Consider the following 14,463-nt stretch of genomic DNA (forward strand, 5'->3'; position numbering starts at 1 on the left):
GTTTTTCGAATTTGATGAGTACAAATCTTCGCGGGTCTATGGATGTAAAAATAAAATGTTCCTGTGTCTGTGAGTTAAGAGGAATGACGTATTTAGAGTCACGCATAACTAATAATCCATTACAAATAATGTATCACTGGGGTCGCACTTTCATATGCGAATGAATATTGAAACATTGTTGTTATTTCAAAGGAAGGAAAACATATTATCGATGTACTCTATTTCTTGGAGGAAATAAAAGAAACACTTCACGAAAGCATTTGATAATTTTCTGGTGTTTTGTTAAATTAAACATTGGCTGTCGATATCAAATGAACACATGGAGATCAAATGAACACATTCGAAAACAAAATGTTTTAGAATAACAAACTAGCTCATGTAAACATGAATAAATATTTCTAAATAATTCTCCATGTTTAATATAAGCCAATACCATTTTGGACATAATGTATAAATTAATTTCTCCAGCATAGTTCGGTTCCCTTAAGTAGTAAAGTAGTCACTACATTTCAAAAGTAGTTTGTAATCCCTACATTTATAAAAAAAGTAGTTGCAGTTGACTGCATTTGTAACAAAGTATATGCAGTTGTAGTAAGCTAGAGAAATAATGTAGTTTTCCCGACCACTGTATACAAACTTTTTTTTAAAATGTGTGACTCAAGATTGTCATCAAGATAGTAATCGAGATTTCGAATGTGTCTGCTCATAATTGGTGAGATATTATTTCCGATTTTTTTTCGAATAGAGCCTCAACCAAGTCGATAGAACTATTAATAATAGTTCTAAGAATTTGCGTTGCTGCAAAGTATTATTTAGTACATTAACGCGTTTGACATTGTTATATTGACAAGCAATGAATTTGATCATACTCATATTATTTTCGCTAAATTTAATAAGATCGAAACCAAATTAAGAGAATTTATAATTTTGAAGTAAAAATGATTTAATGTATGAAAAGTATTTTTTTTAACTTGCACCTTTCTTATCTATCTAGGCAACTAAAACTGTATACGAGATCCAATACTTCAAGTGCTTATGAAACAATCTACAATTATGTCGTTGAACAACCGACCCAATGTTTTGAGTTTACGACTACCCATAGTCAACTCCTTAGCCTTGTAGTTTTGAACCCAATCCAGAAGACAAGGGAACTCTTGGATAATGCTGGAACAAGTATTGGAATAAATTTGCTTTCGAGGTGGACTTTTCAATGGATCTAACAGCCATTCTCATTACATGGAGAGGAAAACCATGAAACCTCCCATGGTTAGCCAGACAATAAAAGGACTCTCACCCACAATCCGACTAGCACTGAGAATATTTTACGTCAACACTGTGGTCGATGTGAGCCGAGTGCAAAATTCCTATCGACCTGATATCGCTAGAATTCAAACCTGGTTTGCGTCATTGGGAGGTGAGCGTTCCATCCCCTGAGCCACAATGACCACCTTTCTATAGTAATGTTAAAAATGTAAACAGGTTTAAGTCAAAATTTATGCTGTTTTAAAATAAATTTAAATTATTTCTACACTGTTCGTCTTATCCGGCTAAATATTAATTCGATCTAGCGTAAAATATACAACGCAAATTTAATATGTTTGAAATAAGTTATTCAGTATTTCCGAAACTGTTAATAATCAATTAGTTTTGCTTTCATTTGACTTGGTTTTATCTCATTTGATTAATTCTGACAATATGGGATCTTAAACAATGTATGCAATGCATTTATTTATCCATAAACACTTTTGGTCTATTCGCTGCATCGACTTGGGTGAATATGCAACGAAGAGTTTATTTCGAGATATGGAGTCCTCTTAATATCATTGAATGCTTTTCAATTTTTGCTTATTTTTATGAATCCAAACAATGCAATAAGGAAGTAATTTTTTCAAATATTAAGAAAGAAAAATACAGAGAGAACGCTTTTCATTTTCGCCAAACTGTAGTTTTACTTCATCTTGACTTTCTGTGCCATTTACATCATCAGCTTAGAGGTCGCTGTCTAAAAAAGAACAAAACTTGACTCAATAGTTATGAATGACAACAAGTATAAAAATAGAAAAAATGTCTCTAAAAAACCGTTATTTCATATGGCGAAATAGATTTTGAAGAACAGCCTAATTTGTTCGACAGATTTGTTTAAAATAACCGAGAGAAAAAAAGAGGTAATTTGAAAGAAATTCCGTAATCGTACACGACCTTTTTGTTTGTTATTTTCCGGAGATATATGGAGGCAATTCAACGGGTATGTTGTGTAGTTAATTCGAAATTGCACCGAAGATTAACGATAAACAATGAGGAAATGATTTTCAATAAGTATCAATTCAAATTGGGTGAAAAAGAGGAAGTTATTCTGATGTTGATTTTTCTCTCTTCTTTTCCAATTCTTTCCTTTTTAGATTACACTTTCCGCTTTTTATTTCATTTTATTTTCCTTCTCTTTTTTTCAAAAAACTTTTACACCATTTTTTAAAAAAGAAAAGTTTATTAATATATATAATTTAAATCTTGTCTTGTTTACTTTTAGAAATTAATGACAAATATTACGTAAGTTCCTCAAAGAACTTATGGTTAAGCTTAGATGTAATTTTAAAAAAAAAATCTTTTATTTATTTAAAATTTAATAATGTATTTAATTGTTTATTAAAAAATTTAATTGAAACTTTGTCTTTATTTTAAGAAATTAGTGGCAAATATTACAAAAGTTCATCAAAGAACTTATATTTAAGCTTTGATATAAGTTTTTTTTTTAAATCTTTGATTTATTTAAAATTTATTAATGTATTTCATTGTTTATTAAAAAATTTAATTGAAGCTTAGTCTTTATTTTTAGAAATTAATTACAAATATTATGTTTCGAAAGAACCTATATATCTGAGACCTGGTATAATTTTTTAAAAAATTTTTTTAATTGATTTAGATGGGGAATAGCCAAGTAAAAAAATGCACTATCATGCAAGTTCTTTAAAGAAATGAGATCTTTACATATGTAATCTATTTCAATTTTGATTTAGAAGCTTGTCCAATAATCTAATAAAAAAATAAAATAAGTAAGTCTTTTTAAAAAAAACTTATCGAATCAATAATATTCACTCATTTATTTTCACTAATGTCACTCATTTTCAAATCTTATAAAAAACATTTTCAAGACAAAATGGCGGAATTATTTCTAAACATTTCCAACAGAGATATGAAAAAGTTGGGAAAGCCATGTTATTTCAATACACTCAAATAATATTTATTTCCTCATTTCTTTCAAAAAGTTGCTTCAGATAGTCAACGGTAGAAAGATAAAGTAAATTAAATAACTCAAACTGAACATTTTCGTGTCATCGAATGATTCCCCCATATAATATGGGGTCTGACACAAAAGGGAGATTCGTAGAGGGCGCCCTCTTGTTAGAACATAGAATCCATTAATTGAGTCAAAGTTTCTTTATTTTTCAAAACATTACAACACAAGTTGCACATCGAACAACGGTAACTCTAGAATATTCTTAGAATTTCCTTAACGTTTGCAGCTACTTGATCGTAGTTGCTGAAGCTTTATAGCTATTGCGGGATTACTGTTTAACAGCTCTGTGCATGCAAATAATTGCTGCATACCTGGAGACGAATAACTACGTTTTATCCTTCCTGGCCTCTTCGCCGTTTACCTTTTGCTTTCCGATCTACCATGTTTCATGGCTGCTTGTTTTGCCAAGCTCTATCACCCTTTATGTTGTTGTTTCTAATGCCACTTGCCAATTCTAACAAGTCTGCTTGTTGAAACCAAGCGAACTTAAGGCAGAGGGTGCGTTTCTTGTTTTTCGGTGGAGCCATGTATGATCAAGAATACGATGTCAACCACACATGTCACAGCCCATTTATAGGGCAGATCCGCTCATACCTCTATTCATTCATCCTCAGATCGTAATTTTGATCTGAACCAGAGAACGATCCATCCTCCCATTCAGTACCCTAGAGGTACTGATTTCTTATGGGGACATAGAGGACGCTTTGACCCGGTAGATTTAACGTGCACCAGTCACCATTTACAACCAAGAGATCGTACTCGTAACCAGGCTATCCCGATCTTATCACCCCTTATTGTTATGACCATCCGTTTCGTTGCACCTTTTATATTAGACACTTGTGACGTCCAACTGCTCCACTTTAGGGAGATGCATTTATAAATAAAAAGGAAACTAAATCAGTGGTGTGATGAGATGTGCAGATTACTCGAGGCAAACTTTTGATTAAAAGAAGGCAATCTCTTGAAGAAAAAGAACTTGTTTAATTTGAGAAGGAAAAAAAAACTTCACAAAAGATAATATCTCATGAATTAATAAAAATGTGTGTGTGAATCTATACCTTGAATCCATTTTTCAATATATCCTGTATTATAGCATCAATTCACACATCCAGTTTTATATTATTTCTTTAAACGTTTTCAATTTTGGCGTTAGGAATGAGGTCTCGGGTGTCTCCGCGACCCCTTAATTTTATTTTATTTTATAACAGCCGACCCAATTTTGGGTTTACGACTACTAATGTTCAACTCTGTAGCCTTGTTATTTTGAACCAATCCAGAAGACAAGGAAACTCCTGAATCAGTACCCCCAGAGGTATTGATTTGTTGTGGGAACATGGAGGACTTTGCGACTCGACAGATTTAACGTGCACCATTTGCTACACGGAGAATCTTCGGCCAATGGGGATAGAACCCACGACCTCTTGGACATGGACGCAGTGCCCTGCCAACCAGGCTATCCCGGCCTCTGACCCCTTAATTTGTACTATTCGGGAATAAGAAAAACTTTGTCACATATTCTACAAATTTGGATGATTGTCTACTTTGCCAAATGCGTTGCGAATGGAGCTTTATTCAGTAAACAGTGATTTAACACTGTTCTTTTCAATGTAGGCGAACACTTTTTTTAAAGCAAATTTAAAGAAATATTATTCTCTCTATTGTTAAAATTGAAAAGTTAAATGCGAATTTCCTGCAAAATAAATAAATAACGATTATCATCCGGTAAAATTGGAATTCCATTCGACAAATTAAGAAATTTTCCTCCGCTTAAAAATTAAAGAAAAATACATAGATTTCTTTTTATTAGGTATTATTTGATCTTATTTGTCATGAAAAACAATCAGAATAGTTAACTCCCCGTTTTTATTACAGTTACTGTTTGAATAACATTTTGCTACTTTCTGACGATTTATTATTATTATTATTTTTTTCTCCAACCGAAAGCTGAGTATTTCATGCTCTATAAAAGCAGACGACAAATAAGGCTAATCAAGAAGGAGAAGTGAAAGGAAGAAAGAAAAATAATGGTAGCAGGTGACCGCTGCTTGCCAGTGAAAGCCCGCACATCGAATGTAGTTCGACTCGCCCCAAATTAAATGTCGCCTACGGGCAACTTTCTCTCTCTTTTATCTCAAGTGCAGGAAGTTCTCGTGTGACTTTTCTTTCTGTTATTTTATTTTTCAGGGTGTATTTCACTCTTAAAACGCATGACAAATGGATAGAATTTACTCTTAATTTTTATTAAAATGCCTCCATTTATTTTGTTTTTCTTTTGTACAAGAATTAGAATCGGATAATTTTCGATCCCTTTCATCTAACAAAGAATGCATTTCGTTAAAAAAAAATTTTTTTTCTAAAGCAAATAAATAGCAATACACATTATAGATCGGTTGTATTGATTAAAAAATTTTTTTTGGTTAATCAACACAACCGATCTATAAAGTGCATTGCTATTTATTTGCTTATTTTAGATTGCATTTGAAGAAATCGAAAATTATCATCGAAAATATATTTATTATCTTCTGAACCTAAATGATTATGCTAATATAGAAAATAATACTAGTCCTGTGTTCTGTATTTATCTAAATTAAGTATCATAGAAAAATTATTTTTTACATTTTGATCTAACTGAAATATATGTCAATAAAAAAATAAGAAAAATTTATTATTTTAGGTATCTAACCAAATTATGTATCTAACCAACTTCTGTATCTAACCAAATTACATAGAAGATACATTTTTTAACTTTTGTATCTAACTAAACTATTGTCAATATAGATATTAAAATATTTAATACTTTTTGCACGTTAATCAAACAAAATTATCTGTACAGAAAATAATGCATTTATTATTTTCCGTATCTATTTCATTTTTTTCCATTCCAATCTTACCAAATTATAAGGCAGTACACGTACTATATGTAATGTACAGTATTATTGTACATGTAATACATGTACTGCTCTGTATCTAAACAAATTATTTTCACTTTTCTTCAGCTTAAGTAATATGACACCACTAATGTGTCTATTTTTTTGGCTTAATTTTTGGCAAGAATTCTAAAAATGAATATTAAGCATGATCAATACGAAACACTCTATGTTGTGCGTTTACTGTCACAGTTGCGGACCTGGTGATGCAATAATAGCTGTTTTTATTTATTGTTGCTTTTTTACAGAATAGTTTTTTTTAACAATAAATATTAGGGGAAATAATATCTTTATGTATAAATAAGCTTATGACATAATCATCGAAATAAAATGGATTTTAGTGTATAAAATGTATTTTAGGGTTAACTGAAGAAATTCTTAATCATTTTTTTTTTTGTTTCTGATAAAATTAACATCAATTTCTTTTTCAGTAAAATTATATTGTTCATTTCTACATATACTCTTGAGTCTTAGGGTTCAATATATTGGATAACATTTGGTACAATGTTAACACTTAAAAAATATCATAAGTATAATTATAAGTATTTAATTTTTTTCTGTATGATTATTCTTGTTGTCTATACAAAAATATAATTGAATGGATCGTCGTCTGATGGGTCTGCTTCATCATTTAATCATATAATTATAAGGAAATGAAGAAGTTTCCAATCAACATTTTGAATTGTTTTATAGCACATAAATATCTCATTGTAAGAGTCTAGTGAATTTTGTTTCATTATCGTACACTATGCAAAAAAACTCTAAAAATTAAAATTTATTCATTTTATGTTTAATAATTAAAAATAACTTTAAAAAAAACTTAGTTTTAAATGAGTTGAATTTTTAAAAAAAAATTGTGTTACGCCATTAATGAGTTAATTCTCTTCTAAGTAACATATTTCGAATTGAAAATCGCACTTCTACAATTATTTACATCACGGGTTTCAGGCAGATAGTGGGATATTCCATGTCCACAGATTAAGAAAAGTTAATTTAAAAGGTGTCGCGTCGATTAACCGCGCATAATTCGACACACATAATTCATCGCGTACAATTCGTCGGAGATTACATAATAAAAAGAGATTTGTTATAATGGACCTTCTCTACAGAAATGTATCTATTTTTAAGACTCAAATTATAAGGAGAGGCTACAAAAATGTGTTTCAAATACTGTAGCTAGGAAAACACTCGAGCTTTTCAGCCTTAATTTTATGTTTTGTATTTTGCTCAGTGGTCGGAAAAACTACACTGTTTTTGTAGCTTACTACAACTACAACTACTTTGCTACAAATGTAGTTAACTGCAACTACTTTTTTTTTTAAATGTGGTGACTACAAATTACTTTGGAATTTAGTAACTACTTCACTACTTTAAAGATACAAACTTTGCTGGAGAACTTAATTTTACGCTTATGCTCAAAATGGTGTTTTAATAAGAAATTGTCTCACATTAAATATAAGGGAATAACTAAGAAATATTCATTCATGTTTACATGAACCAGTTTGTTATTCCGAATTTATTTATTTTTTCAACTTTGTACATTTTTTGAGCCGTGTTGGCTCAGGGGATAGAGCGCTCGCCTTCCGATGAGGTGAACCAGGTTCGAATCCCAGCGATGGCTGGTCGATAGGCCATCGGCTTGCACCGACCACAGTGCTGACGTAAAATATCCCCAGTGGTAGATGGATCATAGGTTAGAGTCCCCTTGCCGTCAGGAGAGGTTAGAGTCCCCTCTCCGTTGGAGGTTTTCCTCTCCATCAAAAAGTCCTCTACAAAGACAAAATTTCTCCCAATACTTGATCCAGGAGTTCTCTTGTCTTCTGGATTAGGTTCAAAATGACAAGGCTGCGGAGTTGAACATTGGTAGTCGCAAACCCAAAAAATTGGGTCGGCTGTTCAATGACTTTTATAAAATAAAAATTTGTTCATTTAACCTTCAACTTTTTATGACTTTCTCGACAGCGAATATTTAATTTAAGAATAGCGAAATGATCGAATATGAATTTAATTGTTTAATGCTTTTTTTTTTAATATTTTCTCATAGAAATGAAGTAGATCGGAAATACGTGTGACCAAAATGATTCATTATAAATATTATTTCGAAATGGCTACTTTGAATGTTAGTGATTTTAAATACGTATTTTCTGTCAACGCTTAGCTACAGCCATATATGGCAACGTTACTTTTAAAAAGTAACGAGTAAAAGTACAAGTATTTTTAAAAAGAATTTGATTTTAAATCTAAAAAGTTCTTATTTTAAAAAGTAACGAGTAAAAAGTACAAGTAAAAGTACAAGTACTAAACAAAAAAAGTAACGATTTAAAAGTACATTTCTAGGAAATCGAAAATTCAAAGTAACCTAAAATTTTATTGAATAATATTCTTATGTTCTTTAATGTTTTTGCAAAATTGTTGTTATTTATTTAATTATTTTTAATTTTGAAAGTTATGGACATTAATTTATTTTTAAATTCGGAAGAATATTATAATATAATTTTATAATATAATCGTATAATATAATTTTAAAATCAAATATAATTTTAATATCAAACTTTTTATGGATTTGCACGAAAAAGAAATTTTATCTATTGATTTTAATTTTTAGTTTATTATTTTTATTTATTTAAATTACCATTGATTTAAAATTGTTTTACTCTATAGAAACGCGTTTTAAAAGCACAAACATAAACAAAGCAAACACGGGGTTTCAGATAGCTTTGTGATCTTTGAGCTAGTAAAAAATAATTGAATGTGCAGTATAAGTTGAAACAGAAGGTATTTAAACACGAAGTTAGCTGTGAATGCATATATATTGCACATTAATTTTATAAATTAAAAAAACATAAGCATTTTTTTTAAATTTAATTTTTTGTTTTTTTAGAAAGCTTACCGAGTTTTAGAAAAAAGTAACGATTTCATTCGATATTTCCGTTACAAATACTTGTACTTTTTCCCTAAAAAAGTAACGAAAGTACAAGTAAAAGTACTAAATTTAAAAAGTAACGAAGTACAAGTAAAAGTACGTACTTTTTACTTGTACCGGCGGTACAAGTAACGAAAGTAAAAGTACTGCCATATATGGCTACAGCTATTGGTTAATTGCATCGATAGACGGACACGTCAAATTCCAAAAATTGGTTGCATTAGAACCGTTATTAAACAACATTTAAAAGTAGTTTCATGGAATCGTTACAGACTACTGGTTTTTTGTATCGCACTACCCACTGCACTACTTTTTGAAGGACACTACAGTTTACTAAAAAAAGTAGCGACTACAGTAGTTTCACTACTATTTCCGACCACTGATTATACTTGAGGCAGTGCATCCGATGTATTTTTTTAATACACTACATTGAATGTAACTAATTTTGAGACTATCTGACAAATAGTTTAAAAGGTTTCATTTAGAAAAAGTACAAATTACGCGACTGACATATTATTATCTAAATTAGTGAGGCACTGTTTATTCTGTAGTTTTTCACTTTGAATCGAATGAAACTAAACATAAGTGAATAGAATGAATGGTTCAAAATTTAAAAAGTGTTTTGTGCATTAAATTTTGTGCTTCTTTTGACATGTACTTATGTACAAATATTGCTATGTCTTCTTACATTGCTGTGTAAGAGCCATCTGTACATTTAAGGTAGATTTATCGATGTAATTTTTTATACTGAATTGATTGAGAAAAAACAGGAATTGATAAGACAAATAGTTAAGACGTTATAAGGGTTTTGTGTAGAAAAGTAAAATCTTGTGCTTACACTTATATACGCATTCTCATGTTGCTATACAGTCAAGTGAGGTATTGTTTCCTATGTATTTTATCACCAAATAAAAGGAAAAGAAACGCAAATTAAACGGACTAGCATTTCAAAAATTGCAATGGTTCTTCTTTTCATGAAAAGTACTATTTTTTTGAATTGCCTTAGATAACAATGTAAAAAGTGTACAGTGAGGAAAATGGACCACCTTTTGACCTAATAATTGGATCTTCACGTTCTAGGACTCGATCTTAATACTTCAAAGGAGTGACCTCCAATGTTCTAATTAATAAATTACGAAATCAGACACAAAAACTTAGTTTCTCTGAATGAACATACCTTCTTTTCTACGGATTTGGATTTCTGACCCCCAAAGTATAGGGGGTAGCCGCAATCTGGGAAATTGGGTCACAATAGTTTGACCAGGAGAGCAATCCAAAGTTTGGACCCCCTAATGTTAATTATTTTTCGTATTTCGTCCTGTCTCGAGAGCTTTTAAAAGGAATTTTTAAAAAAATTGCATACAATTATAAAATTCGTTTATCCAAAGATGAATTCTCCGATTTTTTTGCTGTTGTCGTATACCACTTGTCAATACTGACAAGCCTATTTTAAGGCAGAGGATTGATCTTCTTCCCGTTTTCCAGTGGCGCCATCTATGGCCGAGATTCTGACTTCTGCCAAACACATGCGTCAGAGCCAGTTTTACAACGAGGGCACCTTCGCACACCATCCATCCATCCGCAGATCGTAATTTTGACGATCAATCTCTGATCCAGTACACCCAGAAGTAGTGATTTGATATGGAAACTTAGAGTACTTTGTGATCCTAACATATTTAGCTTGCACCAGTCACCATCTTGTTCTTCGGACGGCGGGGATCAAACTCACGACCTTTTTGGACATAGGTCCGACGCCCTACCAACCGGGCTATACATCCCCGGCAACTCGATTCGTTTTCAACTTGAAATAAACCTAATTCAATGCCGAATTCGCCAAAATAAACTCGGCAAAGTAAAATTCTATGCCAAAATAAACCAGCAATGCCAAATTCGCCATTCTTAACACCAAATTCGGATAGTTATTCCATCCCAGTTTTTGCGGAGTAGAAATGTTAAATACAAAACCATTTTCTTATAAACGTTCACCATTTTTCAGCAACCAAAATAACACTGAACTTAAGTAGAGTGCGACATAATAATAATAAAAATAAAAAATAATTGAGGAAGAACCAAAATGACTTTTGATTTAATGATTGGATTTTTACGCACTAAGACTCAATCTTAATGGTTCGAGAGGCTAATATTAAATATGCTAATTATTTGGTGCAAGCGATGTTTTAAGTTACGAAATCGGACACAAACTCTTTCAGGATAAACATACCTTTTTATCCATTTCATACCTTTATACCATTTAACGAAGGAAGCAATTTACCAATTAAATTAAAATTCACAAAAGCAAACATAAAAAAATAAACAATTATTACCAAAAAAATTACAATTAATGCCAAAAAACAATTAATTACCATAAAAAACAAGCTAACAATAAATGACTAGCAAAAAAAAAATTAACAGACCTGCTTAAAATAACATCTTACAACCTAATATAAGTTATTTGTCATCTAATCTGAAACAACAGAAGTCACACTAATGTTACTTTAAGTTGAATTACGCGTATAACTGAGACATTGCGAAATGTATTCTTTTCCATAGTAAATAAAGAGTTTTGAGTTGATAGTATTTAGTGTTATTATTTTCCCAATAATCATGAAGTCAAAATTGTTTGATGGCACGTCTATGACCAAATTAAACAATTTTTTAGAAAAAATGGCACGTTGGTGCATAAAGGTTCGCCACCCCTGACCTACGCTGTAAATAGCGCACACGTGCAACAATGAAGAAGAAGTGGCTAAACTACAGAATTTACGTAATTGTTGATAACAACAGTTTGCTAGATATTTGATAATTGAAAACTAGTAACTGTACTAGCTCAGTTTTTCATGTTTGATCACAAAACTGTAATTTTTTACTACATGTTATTTTTACGCAATGTACTCATGTTAATTATTTACTAAGCAGATTGTAATTACTTATTGGAATATTAAGAGAATTAAATAAAACCTGATTTCAAGTTTATATGACAATTTGTTTCAAGGTTATGAGCATTTTTATGCAGCTGTTTATGTTTCACTATTTCAAAAATTAACTAATTTCGGAACTCTTTAATACTTTAGAAAAAAGTCAGTGTTGTTTCTTATGCAATTTTATTACTGAATTTACTAAAAATCAATTGTAAATAAAAACATTTATTGTTTGAAAGTTATATGCATTTTTTTAGTTCCTTCTATGGGATGTTTTTATATTTAAACAAATGTTTGTAGCAACTAACAATTAGTTTTATACTGCTCGGTATTATAAGTTATGTAGGAGATATATTTCCCTCAACTTCTTTTAAAAATATTATTTCAAATCGTTCTCTCTTAGACATTTTCTTCACATAAAATTGCTCAGAACTTCAAAACAAATGCTCCTAATCAGGATCAGCTAGTGATTAGTTTTATTCGATTGAGTAAAAAATACATAAAAATTGGTACATAACTTTAAAATTTCAATTTATTAAACGATTGTTGATTCTTAATTACATTGATTAAAAAAATATTAAAGTAACTATTTTTTTTAAAGAAACTCTGATGTGATAGACAATATCGAAAGTCCTTTTCAGAATCAGAGTCAAAAATTTATAAAAAAGCTATAATTTCATGAAATCTGACAAAAAAGTTTAAAAATATAGACTAGGTTTATTGAGTTTAAAGATTTGTAATAAAAAAGGAAAGAAAATCTAATCATCAAACTTACAAGTACCATAATGATACCAGATGTATAGGAAAATAAAAAGTGTTAAAATTTAGTTACGAGGATTGAATAGAAATGGCAGAAGAGGAATGCCATTTATCTGAAAAAGAAAATTATTTTCATCCAGTTAAATTATTTTCATGAAAAAAAAAAAACAATTTCGAATATTTTAAAACCTGCCACTATTATTGTAAATATGACTTTCTTACTAATTCATATTTTTTTTCCTTTAGATTCCAATACTTCCAAATTAACGGGTAGACGGAAACGATATTTAAAATAATTTGTTAGTTTGCAAAAAAAAAGAAATTTTTGTTTTAAATAAAAGTAATTTGAATGTCAGCTGACTAATTATTTAAATTTGCAGTTTTGTAGCTTTAAAAAATCAAGCTTTTTAGACAACTATCTTCTAAAAATATGAGTTATTGCAAATAATTTGTTTTAACTGTAGAATTCGGATAAGTGTTATTTCAAGATGATTTAACTCAATTTATTAAAATTACGGAAGAGTTGTGTATTTGAAACTTTCTTTTATAGTTTAACAAAAGAAGCAATTACTGCCGAAGGTTTAATCTTAAGAGCTTCAGGTTAATAAATGAAGATCTCTACTAGTGAAAAAGTGTCATGATATACATTATTCTTCATATAATATATATTTTATCTTTATATAATAGTGAAATTAAAAATTAATAAACTAGTTGGACAGTATAACACCTCACGTTTGGGAATTATTACCTAAAAAACAGCTTTAGGTTGAGCTACATAAGCCTAAAGTGTAAAATGTTGTATCTTGGGTTGATAAATTAATACTTCTGAAAATGCAAACTTATATTTTTGAGGTTACGAAATAATAACCTAAGGTAGAACATGAAACACCTCATGTTAATAAAAATAACCTTTCCAAGTGTCAAAAATACACTTGATTATAATAACCAGAGGTTAATTTATAATAACCGGAAGTGTAAAGTGGCACACCTTAGGTAGATAAATAAATACCTCAACAACTACTCAAATCTATACCTCAGGTTGAAAAATACTAACCTAAAGTAGAACTTCGAACACCTCACGTTCATTAAATTCAAGCTATTCAACTGCCGAAAAATACACTTGAGGTTGATTTATAATAACCTGAAGTGTAAAACGGTTAACCATAGGTTGATGAACAAATACCTCTACAAGCATTAAAATCTATACTTGAGGTTAAAAAATATTTACCTGTGGTAGGTCGAACATAACATACCTCATAGTAAAATATTACCTTACCAACTGTTAAAAAATACACCTATGGTAGATTTATAATAACTTGAAGTGCAAAACGGCACATCATAGGTTGATAAATAAATATCCCAACAAACATAAATTTAGATACCTGAGGTTGAAAAGTAATTACCTGAGGTAGAACATAATACACCTCTCATTAGTAAAAAATTACCTTTCCAAGTGCCAAAAAATAAACCTGAGGTAGATTTATAATAACCTGTAGTGTTAAATGAAACACCTTAGGTTGTAGAATAAATTCTTCCACAAGTGTAAAAAAAAATATACTTCAGGTTTTGATAAGTAATAACCTAAGGTTAAAAATGAAACACAAAGTAGTAAATGCCTACCTCTCCACGGATGTAAAACTA

Source organism: Parasteatoda tepidariorum, chromosome 5, assembly GCF_043381705.1.
Source record: "Parasteatoda tepidariorum isolate YZ-2023 chromosome 5, CAS_Ptep_4.0, whole genome shotgun sequence".
Taxonomy (NCBI): domain Eukaryota; kingdom Metazoa; phylum Arthropoda; class Arachnida; order Araneae; family Theridiidae; genus Parasteatoda; species Parasteatoda tepidariorum.